This window comes from Salminus brasiliensis, chromosome 6, assembly GCF_030463535.1.
Source record: "Salminus brasiliensis chromosome 6, fSalBra1.hap2, whole genome shotgun sequence".
NCBI classification, from domain to species: domain Eukaryota; kingdom Metazoa; phylum Chordata; class Actinopteri; order Characiformes; family Bryconidae; genus Salminus; species Salminus brasiliensis.
In genome coordinates, this window is record NC_132883.1 from 6,405,817 (window position 1) to 6,418,115 (window position 12,299).

Sequence of the window (12,299 nt, forward strand, 5' to 3'; positions counted from 1 at the left end):
TCAATGCCACTGGCAGCAAAACAACAGCAAACTCTGATAGACCCACCCCCATGCTTCACAGTTGGCAATGTGTTATTTTCACGAAATGAAAGTCCTTCAGTTTTTCTAAGGTACTTATTACCAGGCTGACCAAGGTCAGCAGTAGCAGAAAGTTCCTCCACTCAGACAGATTTTCAAGAAGCAGAGTCCAGCACAGAGACTTTTTCTGTTCCATTGTTTCGTTTTAGAAGAAAAAGTATTTACAGTGAACCCATAGAACAACGTTGAGGGAGAAAAAATTGCCAAATAAAAAGAATACTGCCTTAGCAGGCCTACCAGACAAACCAGCAGGGCATTCTGTGTTGAAGCATGTCTCGAGTTCTCAAAGCAGTGCCGCAACAAAAAGTACTTTGCAGTCTCGCCCAAAATAATGGTGATCCTGTGATTGCTGGAAACGAAGCGTCGCTACATCACTGAAACACTCTCACGTTTTAAATCTGAGATACGTGAGTTCCCTGTCCCGCTGTAGATCTGAGCACAACCAGCTGAATATGAATGTTATAAATGCACTTAAATAAAACATACGTTTTTTTTTGTTGTTGTTTTTTTAAAGATCATGTAATAGTAAAATGTAATAGTATTGGTTTAAAAGACGTGTTGTTTCCAAACCGGCAAAACAGAATAAAAGCCCTTAGTCGAGGGTTTTTGATGAAGACGATGTGAAATTACCTTGAATATTTGGATTTTGGTTTTGTTTATTTCTGTGTTTGTCAGATGTACCGTCTACATGCATATTCATTAGTGGTCTTTTTCACATTTTTCATCCAATCATGATCAAACATGATTATTTAGTATACGAGGAGAACAAACCAATTAAATACTGAATGAAATACATCCAATTAAAAGAAGAATAGCATGCCAGCATCACTGTATGTTGCTCTGGCTTTAGTCTAGACAAAGCTTATCAACACACAAGTGAATCAGGCAGTGGTGGTGTGTTATGTTTATTTGCACAACAGGTGGCAGAGTAGAGTTATAATAGAGTTATAAATGAAGCCACTTTGGCTTCAAATGTGTTACTACTTCAAAAGCCTCGTCTGCACATCTCTACAAACCAGACTATATTATAGGACCAAAAAAAAAACCCAAAAACCTGACTTACCTCTCTACAGTTTCCCTGAAACAAACTAACTGGGACTTAATGTGGCACCTCCTTATGAAGCCGCAGTCCCACCTCTAGTCCAGTCAAACAGTATGAACACTGAGGCATAAACCAAATGATTTGCATAACAAAAACACATGGAAGAAAGACATAACAGGGGTCTTGGGTGGTCTAACCGAATAAGGCACTGTCAAAAAAAGTCAACAGTAAATAAATGAATATGATCAGAGGTTTGCTAGTTCAAATCCCAGCCATGCTGCTAGCCATTGGCAGCCAGGACTCTGTGAAAGCGCAATTGGTTTTGCTCTCTCCAGGGTGCGTAGACGGTACTTCCCCCCTAATCACTCCAGTGCGATGCTGGTTGGCACTGGCGTTTGCTGGCCGATGCATCGGAGCCGGGTACATAGAGCTTTCCTCTGAGTGCGTTGGTAGACTGGTGATGTTGAAAAAGAGCCTCTGGCTGGCTACACATGAGTTGGTGGAAGTGTGCGTCGGCCTTCACCCTCCCAGTGTCGATATGGGGGGGGGGGGGGGTATGTATGGGTTGGGTAATTAGAGATCCAAATATGACAGAATATAGATTAAAAAAAATGGACAACACTGTAACTTCCCTAGCCCAGCTTAAAGTATGAAAGCTCCAATCTCCATGGTTTGTGAGTGTCCCACGACTGTTGCTACTGTTTTATGGATATATTGCAAATAAGTTTTAAATAAATGCTAAACTGAGTAACCTTAGAGGACTGGGGTGGTATTTCTCAGTGCAAGTGAAAATACTAACTGACAATAAGATAGAGATCCATGACCTTTACTTTTGGATTTGCCTTTCTTACCAGCACAAGAGCAGCTCTCTTTTAAAGTTCTCCCTTAGTTCCTTCTCTAATAAGTACACCTTAACCCTGCAAGGTTTATTACACAAGAAGGGGCATTACCCAGAACTACAGGGACTTCTGTACAAACTGGTGGGGCTATTTTTGGGTAATATTAGTTTGTAATAAGACTTTTGGCCTGTCAGCGGTCCATATAGGCTCTTAACAGGTTTATGCTTTTTGACCTTCACTGAGGATCAGCCAGTGTTTTCCTGCCAATCACCAACAGCATTCTTCATCACAGTAAAGGCTGCCTTAATGCTCTGAAGTACAAGTACTGGGTCCAAGCATTAGCAAGGGTTGTCAATAAAGGTGTCTAGCAGTAATGTGATCAGTGCTGCAGCCCTTGTGCGCATGAAGAAGGTCCTGGCACCACGGTGTGATGAGTGAATGCAGAAAGTGGGGCAGAAGAGAGGAGAGCTTAATTTAGAAAGTGTAATGTACAGGGCTTCTGAAGGAGAGGCGATTCTGAGCCAGAGAGGAAAAAAGGTGAAGACAGGCCTGCGAAGGGATCAGTTCTGCCGCACATGTCTGTCAGCCGTGTGTGTGTGTGCTTCTGTGTGTGTGTTTATGTGAAAGAACCTTCCGTTGATGAAGCAGAGGGTCAGCATGTCCCTGTATAGCTCACATTTTGACACATTGCATTGGGCAGCGGATCGACTGTGCCATTCTTACAACCTAATTACCGTCCTGGCAGGCCTTTCCTGTTTTCCGGCTTCAGCTCAACCTGCTGCTGCGCTGGAGGTGAGAAAGCGAGTGACATGCAGATTCATCTTGTTGCTGTCAGTGGCGATGAGCACAACTCTATGGATTTCACTGCAGCCTAAATGGGACAGACAAAGGCAGATGGTGGAGTGCCCTCCAGAAGAACAGCATTACCGTCCCCAACATTACTGTCATTACCAAAACAGCCTGTGATTTCTGTAAGGACATTTCTAATGGCTACACTAGTGTATGTTGTCTTGATCATGGAGTAGATGTATGCAGCGTCATTGCCGTGTGTGCCATTACATCAATTCAGTATTATTTTTTGAGTATTTTAAGTGCACTGTATTTGAGCCGCTGAGTAGTATTAGGAAATCCATGAGCCAGAGTCTTCCTTCTTTCCTGGAAAAAGTGATGCGTCATTACGCAAAACATCATTACCAGCACAAGCTTGTGATGACTGTGATGACACCTGGTGACAGTAATGGCAAGTTTTCAGTTGTACCATCAGTATTTTTATTATTTTTAACTGCTTAGAAATTAAAGTTAAAGGCAAACTAAACATCTTTAAACTCGTAAAGGACCTCCGCCATCCAAGCTACGAACTGTTCTCTCTGTTGAGGCCAGGGAAGAGTTGTCATGATGCCAAGGAGTTTCTTCGCACAAGCTATTCAGACTCTTAACCAGGACTGTTAAGACTGTTGATTTCCCACCCCCTAAATACACACAGGACTTTTCACTGAGCATGATTACTTACTGTTATTATAATTGGTACCTCCTGCTCAGTTACTGCTTTGCATTTCTTGCACTTTGCACTTGACAACTCACCCCTTCTTTGTACATTTCTTTTGTATTTTGAGTAAATTCAGTGTATATATATACTGCTAATTTCATATGTGTGTATATATATATATTTTTTATATAATAACAAATATATATATATATATATATATATATATATATATATATATATATATATATATATATATATATATATATTGTTATTATCTCTTATTTTAGGTTATTTTATTTAACAATTCTACCTTATATTTTATTTCTACCTCATGTTTCTGCTCTAACCTGTTGTTTTATGTGAGTGGAAAGTTATTAAAACATTTCGCCGTAATGTATAACTGTGTGTGTGTGACAAATAAAACTTTAAATGAAAGACTTTGAATTTCGAAAAGTAATGTATCCTGTTATTCAGCCAGTATAATTGAATGGCATTATTAAAACAAAAGAATTGCTCATTTTAAGATGGTAAAATAAGCCCCCTATTTAGGAAGAATTGGAATGTGCATGCATTGACATCAAGGTACGAGGTGCATTACGGCAAATTATGCAAAATGTGTCTTACCAACTGCTAATTACATCTATAAATAGCATGGTGATTAATTGACACATTAAGGCTGAAACATCCTTTGGTGTGATGAAAAAGATGCACTGAGGACAATGATGTCACACCAAGTCCACAACTATCTCAATGCAGTAAATTAGTAGTTATTGAGGGTAAATCATCATAATACATTAGATTTGATTATTGCTAATTTTAAGATGGTAAAATAAGCCCTATTAAAGAATCACCTTTTGTGCATCTGTCTGTTAAATGGGTGTGTACAGTGGAGGAAATAAGTATTTGATCCCCCACTGATTTTAAAAGTTTGTACTCTGACAAATAATGAAACAGTCTATGATTTTTATGGTAGCTTCATTTTAACAGTGAGAGATGGAATATCAAAAAGAAAATCTAAAAAATAAAATAATATTTAAATAAAAATAATTTGCATTTCATTGAGGGAACTAAGTATTTGATCCCCTAAAAACCATGACTAATGTTGGCTCCCACAGACCACTGACACACCCTAATCTTAGTGAAATCATTACCTGCATGAGAAACACACTCCCAAATTGTCACCTGTGTAAAAGGCCACCTACTGCATATCCAAATGCACGCCTAAAAACCTTAAGGATTTGGAGATGATCTGCAGAGAGGAGTGGGCCAAAATTACTCCTGAAGTGTGTGCAAACCTTATAAAAACTGCAAGAAACGTCTGACTGCTGTGCTCGCCAACAAGGGTTTTGCCACCAAGTATTAAATGATGTTTTACTAGGGGGTCAAAAACTTATTTCATTCAATGAAATTCCAGTTAATTTATATTTCTCATTTCATGTAATTTTCTCAGATTTCCTTTTGATATTCTATGTGTCACTGTTAAAATAAAGCTGGCATAAAATTATAAGATGTTTCATTTATTTTTTTGTATTAAAACTTTAAAAGTCAGTGGGGGGTTAAATACGTATTTCCTCCACTGTACATATAGACAACATCCAGGTATGAGGTGCATTTTAATTCATGTAAACATGGCCTAACTCTTCTCTGGCCTTATTGATGTCTCCAATGCCAAGCTGTGATCACAAACTCTGCTCACAAAGATTTCGGTTTTTGCTTTATTTGAATTTTCTCCATTGTCTTTCTTTATTATTTTAATCCTCCAGTTCCTCTATTAACCAGCTCTCTCTGATTGCCAGACATTTATCGGGCAGTAGCTTTGCCCCCTTGGTAATTTCTTTTGCCGCCTTGCCAAATTAATCCTGCCACTGGATGCCATTGGATTCTTGGAGAGTCAACCAGGAGGTGAGTGTAAGTCAGAGACTGGAATCCCCGCTAGATTGCAGTCACTCTCTCGACTCCAACATGCAATCCAACCCTTAGAGTGGATGTTTGAGGCAGGGAGATAATGACAGGGCATTCTGCTGACAACTGTATGGTATTGTGAGGCTGCTGTGTGTGTATGTGTATCTCTGTGTGTGTTTGTGTATGTGTATCTGTGTGTGTGTGTGCACATCTGACAGTGAAATCAGAAAGTGCAGGAGGAGAATGTCAGCTATGGTGTAACAAGATAACGGGGAAGGCTCCCTACAGACTCTGACATGACAAGAATACAGGACATGTACACATGTCCTCTATAAATGATCCTTACACACATGTTGGATAACCACACACACACACACACACACACACACACACTTCTCTGCCTGCTGTTAAGATACAGAGTGTTTGGTCAACAAACTGCAGGGTGGCAGAGTGTTGTCTTACACCAGCACAGTGTGGAGTGGATGCATGCCATGCCAGCACCCCCAGCTCCTCATACAGTTAACGTTATGGAGCACGGGGGGCCTCATTCATATGGGCCAGTCCTGCAATCTGTCACTATCTAAGCAGCAAGGTGGTTTTACAGAGATACATTGTTTATTGGACATGAATTTACTCTAACACACAAGCAAAAAAAACCAAAACTTAATATTATCATAATTAAAAATGCAAAAAATATGGTTTAAATTTACCTGTTGTTAAAATAATTCTTTAAACATTTCGAGCCAAATCTTAAAACTGTCCTATGGTGTGACTGTCTCAAGCATGGTTCAAAATGGTTACTTTTATACATTAAAAAGAAAAGCATACAAATGCTACCTAAATACTTAAATTCCATGATTTTACAAGTGTAGTAAATTGACAATATTTATATTCATATATTTCTAAAAATGTAGGAATATTTTTCACTGAAAACCTTGTCCTCTGGTGTGACACCATATAGCATACACATATAGATAAATACCTGAATACTATATATTATAGTATACTACAATATACTATTTTATATACTATAATATACTATTTTTTTATTTACATATTTCTATTGCTAGATTCTGTCACTGAAAACCATGTCCTCTGGTGTGACAGCACATGCTTATTTTAAATTTCATAGTTGAAGGATCCCATTTAAGGGCATGTTACTGAAACGTCCTGTGAAACCCATGATATGTGTCCATGGTAAATGTTTGTCTTAGAATTGTTCAAAGATTAAACTCTTTTCAGTGTTAAGTTTTGTTTTGTTGGTCCTTTAGGGTAACACTCCTAAAACCTGTATGTTCATCTCCCTAATTGTCAGAAATTATGCAAAGTGTCTTGTAAATGCTAATTACAGGCAGTCTATGAATACTGTGGTGATTAACTGACGCAAAAGGCTGAAACATCCTTTGGTGTGATGGAAAAGATTCTTTTTTAAGCCTATTTTTATCCTTTAAAGTTAGACCAGCTGATTGGCTGCTGATTAGGCTGACCACGTAGACTGACAACACAAAAACAATACATTTAAAGTAGAATATTTCTCCAGCTTTACCTGATAAAAATATTATACATGATCATATATTATACATAATTATACAAACATTTACATTTTATTAAAAAAAATAATATTTGGTTTTTTTTTGGTCGATATTTAGTGTTACAGTCCCATCTGTTTATATCCATCTGTCTGCTCCCCAGAAAGGTCAAACACCTGCCCTCAGAAAGCACTATTAGGATAGCCATACCATCTTAGTACCCTCCTAGGCCAAAGCATCAATTATGTTTAAGCTACTCGAAGGAATCAGAAGTTCCTCAAGGGGAATCATAAATGACCTACCTCTGTTGGTGGATGAAGATGAACACCAGAGTTTTAAAGAAATGAAAGTTTCACTGCTTTTAGGGCCTCGATTCAGTTCGCTTATCCTCCAGCTTACTAGGGTTTAATTGAACAGTATGGGGGGGTATGCAGTCACTGCTGCTGGATCTGCGGACCCGGTAGCCACATTGAATATTTATAGTTAGGAGTCTGAGGATTACGGCGCAGACAGTAGTAAAGTGTCAGCACTGAGAGGGATGGGACGTTGACGTGCTGAGAACAAAAGGACAGCTCACATTGTTAAAGCGTCAGGCTTTGTTCTTTACTCTAACGCATCCATCAGCTCCATCTATGTATTACAGCTGGGATGACATGAGGACAGAGGGGTATTTGTTCTGAAATTAAAGATAGAACAGGCCATTTATCCAGTGACCTCCTTCAGCACTGAGGGAATAGTTCGGAAGTGGCCTTCTGACCATAACCACACACAGCGAGATGGAGATGAAGGTAGAGAGTATTTAACTGTTCACTTCTGTGCACAGATGTGAGCTTAACGTTCATCTAGACAGAGCTGTTGTGGTCCTCAGTGGAGGCTGATCAGTTCAGACACATCACACACATAAAAGCATATGTTAAACAGTCCCTAAAAGACAGCCAGTCATTTTCTTCAATCCCAGTTAGAAAATGACACTTTATTAAAGGCTCACTTTATTAAACAACCCAACTAAATTGGTATTTCCTATAAATACCAATACATTTATATCTATATATGATATTATTTATAAATCTGTGCATTACATAAAGATTTTTTTTAAAATGGCATTAAGCATGTTTAATGTTTTTGTGAGTTAAATAAATGTTGAATAAATTGAAATTATGTTTTAGAAATTTCAGAAAAATCACATTCATACTTCTGCATAATATATATATATATATATATATATATATATATATATATATAACCATAATGGAGCCAGATACTAAAGGATGCCTTCAGATGTTCACTCAATATATATATATATATATATATATATATATATATATATATATATATATATATATATATATCATACACACCAATCAGCCACAACATTAGTACCACATGCCTAATATTGAGTAGGTCCTCTACATGGACTTCTGAAGGCCTCTTGAGGTATCCGGCACCATGATGTTAACAGCAGATCCTTCAAGTCCTGTAAGTTTTGAGGTGTCCATGGCCCTGTCGGTTTACTGGGTGTCCTGTCTTGCACCACTTTAGTATGTTGTTTTAAAGGTGTTCTGACCCAGTCCAACCTTCAAGAATTGACTGTTCACCTGCTGCCTAATTGATCCCTCCCTAGGGTCTCTAGGCCTAATCTATAAATATATACAGACATGTGCCACATGGAATTTGACCAGGGGTGTCAACAGTTTTACTTTATATTATGTTATATTATATTATATTGTTTTATATTAAGAATGGAATCGATCATAATGTCCTACAATTTGTATATATATATATAGAGAGAGAGAGAGAGAGAGTGCTAAAAGCTAGTGAACTATTAGTGTAGTTTTATAGCGCCATCTGCTGGTAGACACTAGTTATTAGATTAGAAAAAAAGAGTTCCCAATCTCACAGCCCTGGTGACCCCACAGTTTGTACATCCATGTGTTTTCATCTAGAACACCTGATTACCTGATTTTACCTCCCCACCAAAAGTACAAGGCACAGTTTAGTGTAGTGTCGAGTATTATGGTCTCCATACTGGCTTCTGTATTTAGTAGTGTCCAAGCTTAGAGGGATCTTTTAAATTCTAGCCCATACAAACTAGCTCTGGAGAATATATATATATATATATATATATATATATATATATATATATATATATATTGAGTAGGTCCTCTACATGGACTACCTGAGGCATCTATCTGAAGGTATCTGGTACCATGATGTTAGCAGCAGATTCTTCAAGTCCTGTAAGTTTTGAGGTGTCCATGGCCCTGTCAGTTTACTGGTTGTCCTGTCTTGCACCACTTTAGTATGTAAGTCACTCTGGAGAAGAGCATCTTCTAAATGCCTTCAATGTAAATGTAAATTCAGAATACTGGCTAATGAACAAGTTACCATATTACATATTACACATCTTTCCAATTATAGATCTCTTATTCTGTACATCTACAGATCTCTAATAAATGACATCACTTATTTAATGTAACTGTTCAGATACTGAAGTATCTTATTTATGTACCACTGTACTTCAGCTACTGAAAGATGTGTAAATGCACATAAACACACACACACACAGCTTGTCTAGTCCTGTGGAGAACTGTTCCCATTAGAATAGGAGATAAGCAGATAAACTTGAACCTATTGGCACCATACCTAATGCCAGGCATGGGCTAGAGGGGTATCAAGCCCCCCAGCATTGAGCTGTGGAGCAGTTGAAGAACTGTGTTCTCTAGAATGATGGTTGGTGCTCCATCCAGTAGTTTTGGGATGATGTGGGGGAGTTGGAGATCAGGTGGGGTGGTGAACATCCAACGTTCAGATCTCACTGACACTCAGTGAGCTAGTAGGCCAGACTCATATAAACCTAGAATTTATATCAGACTGTATAGGTTAGAATTGGTCAGGCACACGATTCAGGCCTAAAATTTGTAATTTGGTTGTTTTCTTTCTCCAACAAGCAGCTGGAAATATAGATGGCAGCCATATTAGACCCTGTTTACACCTGGACACTTCATGTGTCATTAGAATCCGGATTATATCTGGAGAAGACTGAGCCAGATTAAAGTGCAAGTGTAAACACACCCAAGATTCATTTCAACCAGATACAAATCTGATCCCTCAAACCACTTCAGGAGGTGATCTGAGACACATTTGAGCAGTGTGAACGCATCCGTCTTTCCAAGGCAGTACCAGTACAACCAGAACACCGGTAATAACGGCCACATAATGAGTGACGGTACATATTCCGTCCGTATTTCAGTCCGACTCACCAGAGACGCATTTGAGCAAGTGTAATCGCATGTGGCTAACATCTGATCAGCATACAACCCAGATTCTAGTCACCTAGTGAGTGTGAGATCTCCACAGGCCTCAACCAAAACATCTTTGCATAATCTCTTGGCCATTTGAGTTTGTGGCTTCCGCAAAGGTTTGGAACTGAGTTGCAGTGTGATGATGACATCTCGTCATGAGCTGTGTGAATCTGTGTGAGATCTGGATTGTGAAATCTCTCGTACTGACTTGTGGTTTCCAAGCATGGCCGAAATAAGTAATCGTGGGTTTGCGCTTGTTGGCGTTTGTGGATGAGGAAAGATGGGCAGCACGTGAGTCAGATTTGTGACAGAATGTGCCCTTCCTTTCTCAAAGGTACTCGGAGTACTTAACACTTTGTCATAGCCCAACAACCTCGAGAGCAAGCCAAAATGTCTCAAGCCTGCAAATCGGCCCATTTTGTACCATGTGCTCCATTTGAACAACACAATGTAAGGGGCAGCTGTTAATACACTATAGGGACAAAAGTATTGGGACAGTTGTTTTTCTGAAATCAAGGGTATTAAAAAGATATAGCTGTCTCTACTGTCCAAGGAAGAAGGTTTTCTACTAGGTTTCGGAGGATTGCTTTGAGTATTTGATTGCATCCAGTGACAAGAGCCTCAGGATGTTGAGATGAGCTGGTGATAAAGTACTGGATGGAGCACCATCCATCATTCCAGAGAACACAGTTCTTCCACTGCTCCACAGCTCAATGCTGGGGGGCTTTACACCCCTCTAGCTCACGCCTGGCATTAGGCAGCATGGTGCCAATAGGGTCATGTTGAGGCTGTTTATCTGCTCCAGAAAGTCCTATTCTATTGGGCTCTAGACAAGCTGTTTGTGTGTGTGACAAATCATCACTGTCATACAAAAACCTTGTACCTCCATTTTTTCCCTTAGTTTTTCACATTTTGAAAATTGATTCAGGCAGTTTTTCTTTACATTGTGTCAACATTTCTCGGACCAATAGAAATGCTCCTTCCATTACTTCCATTACAATTGCCATTTATGTTGTTCATTATTTCATTATTTCAGTTTGGCTGGAGTTTTCCTTTGATCCAGCCACAGTTCAGTCATCAAACAAGCCTACTCCAGTTGCAGATTTAGCACTAGATTTAGATTTTGGTTTGCACTGAATGGCTCTAGACAGGTTTTTAAGTTCAGTCATGTGACTCCTCTGATGCGTTCTATCTTAACTGGCTTCCTGTAGCTGCTGCCCACATCATTCACCCCCCTGACACTGGCCTACAAAGCCAAGACGCTATTCTCCAGAGTGACATACATACTAAAGTGGTGCAAGACAGGACAACCAGTAAACCGACAGGGCCATGGACACCTCAAAACTTACAGGACTTGAAGGATCTGCTGCTAACATTATGGTGCCAGATACCTCCAGATGTCCATGTAGTGGACCTACTTAATATATATATATATATATATATTCTTCAGAGCGACTTACAACAGTGCTTTACTGTTTACTCAGAAAATACCCTATTGGCGATGGTCAAAAGCCGATCTGCACCAAGAGCCCTTTGAGCTTCAAGTACGGCTCGGCTCGACCCGCCATCCTTTAAGATCCACGGATGAGAAGTGGTGGAACAGACTTCCCCTGGGAGTTGCTCAGTGTCTTCAAACACAGACTGAAGGCCCTCCTCTTCCAAGAGCACTTGGGCAAAGTGTAGTGTTGAGCATTGTGGTCTATATACTGGCTTCTGTATTTAGTCATATCTAAGCTTAGAGGGATGTTCTGGATTCTAGCCGATACAAACTAGCTAAGGGTATTTTCGGAGTGAACAGTGAAGCACTTTTAAAAGTCGCTCTGGAGAAGAGCGTCTGCTAAAGGCCTTTAATGTAAATGTAAGTGACCTCAAAGTGTCATGAGGTTTGTATAGAACATTTAAGGCAATTCTGATCACATGCTTATTATTTTTTTTACTGGCACTTGTGGTTTCTTGGTAATATAATAACATGTAATAGTTGGACATTGTTTTTTCAGTATTTTATCTTTTGAAGCTAAAACAAATAGTCTAGCCTTAATTCCACCCTGCATCATTTCTATCCATTCTCACACAATGCATGCATACCCCCAAAAGACCTTCACCAACATACTTTTTTTAATC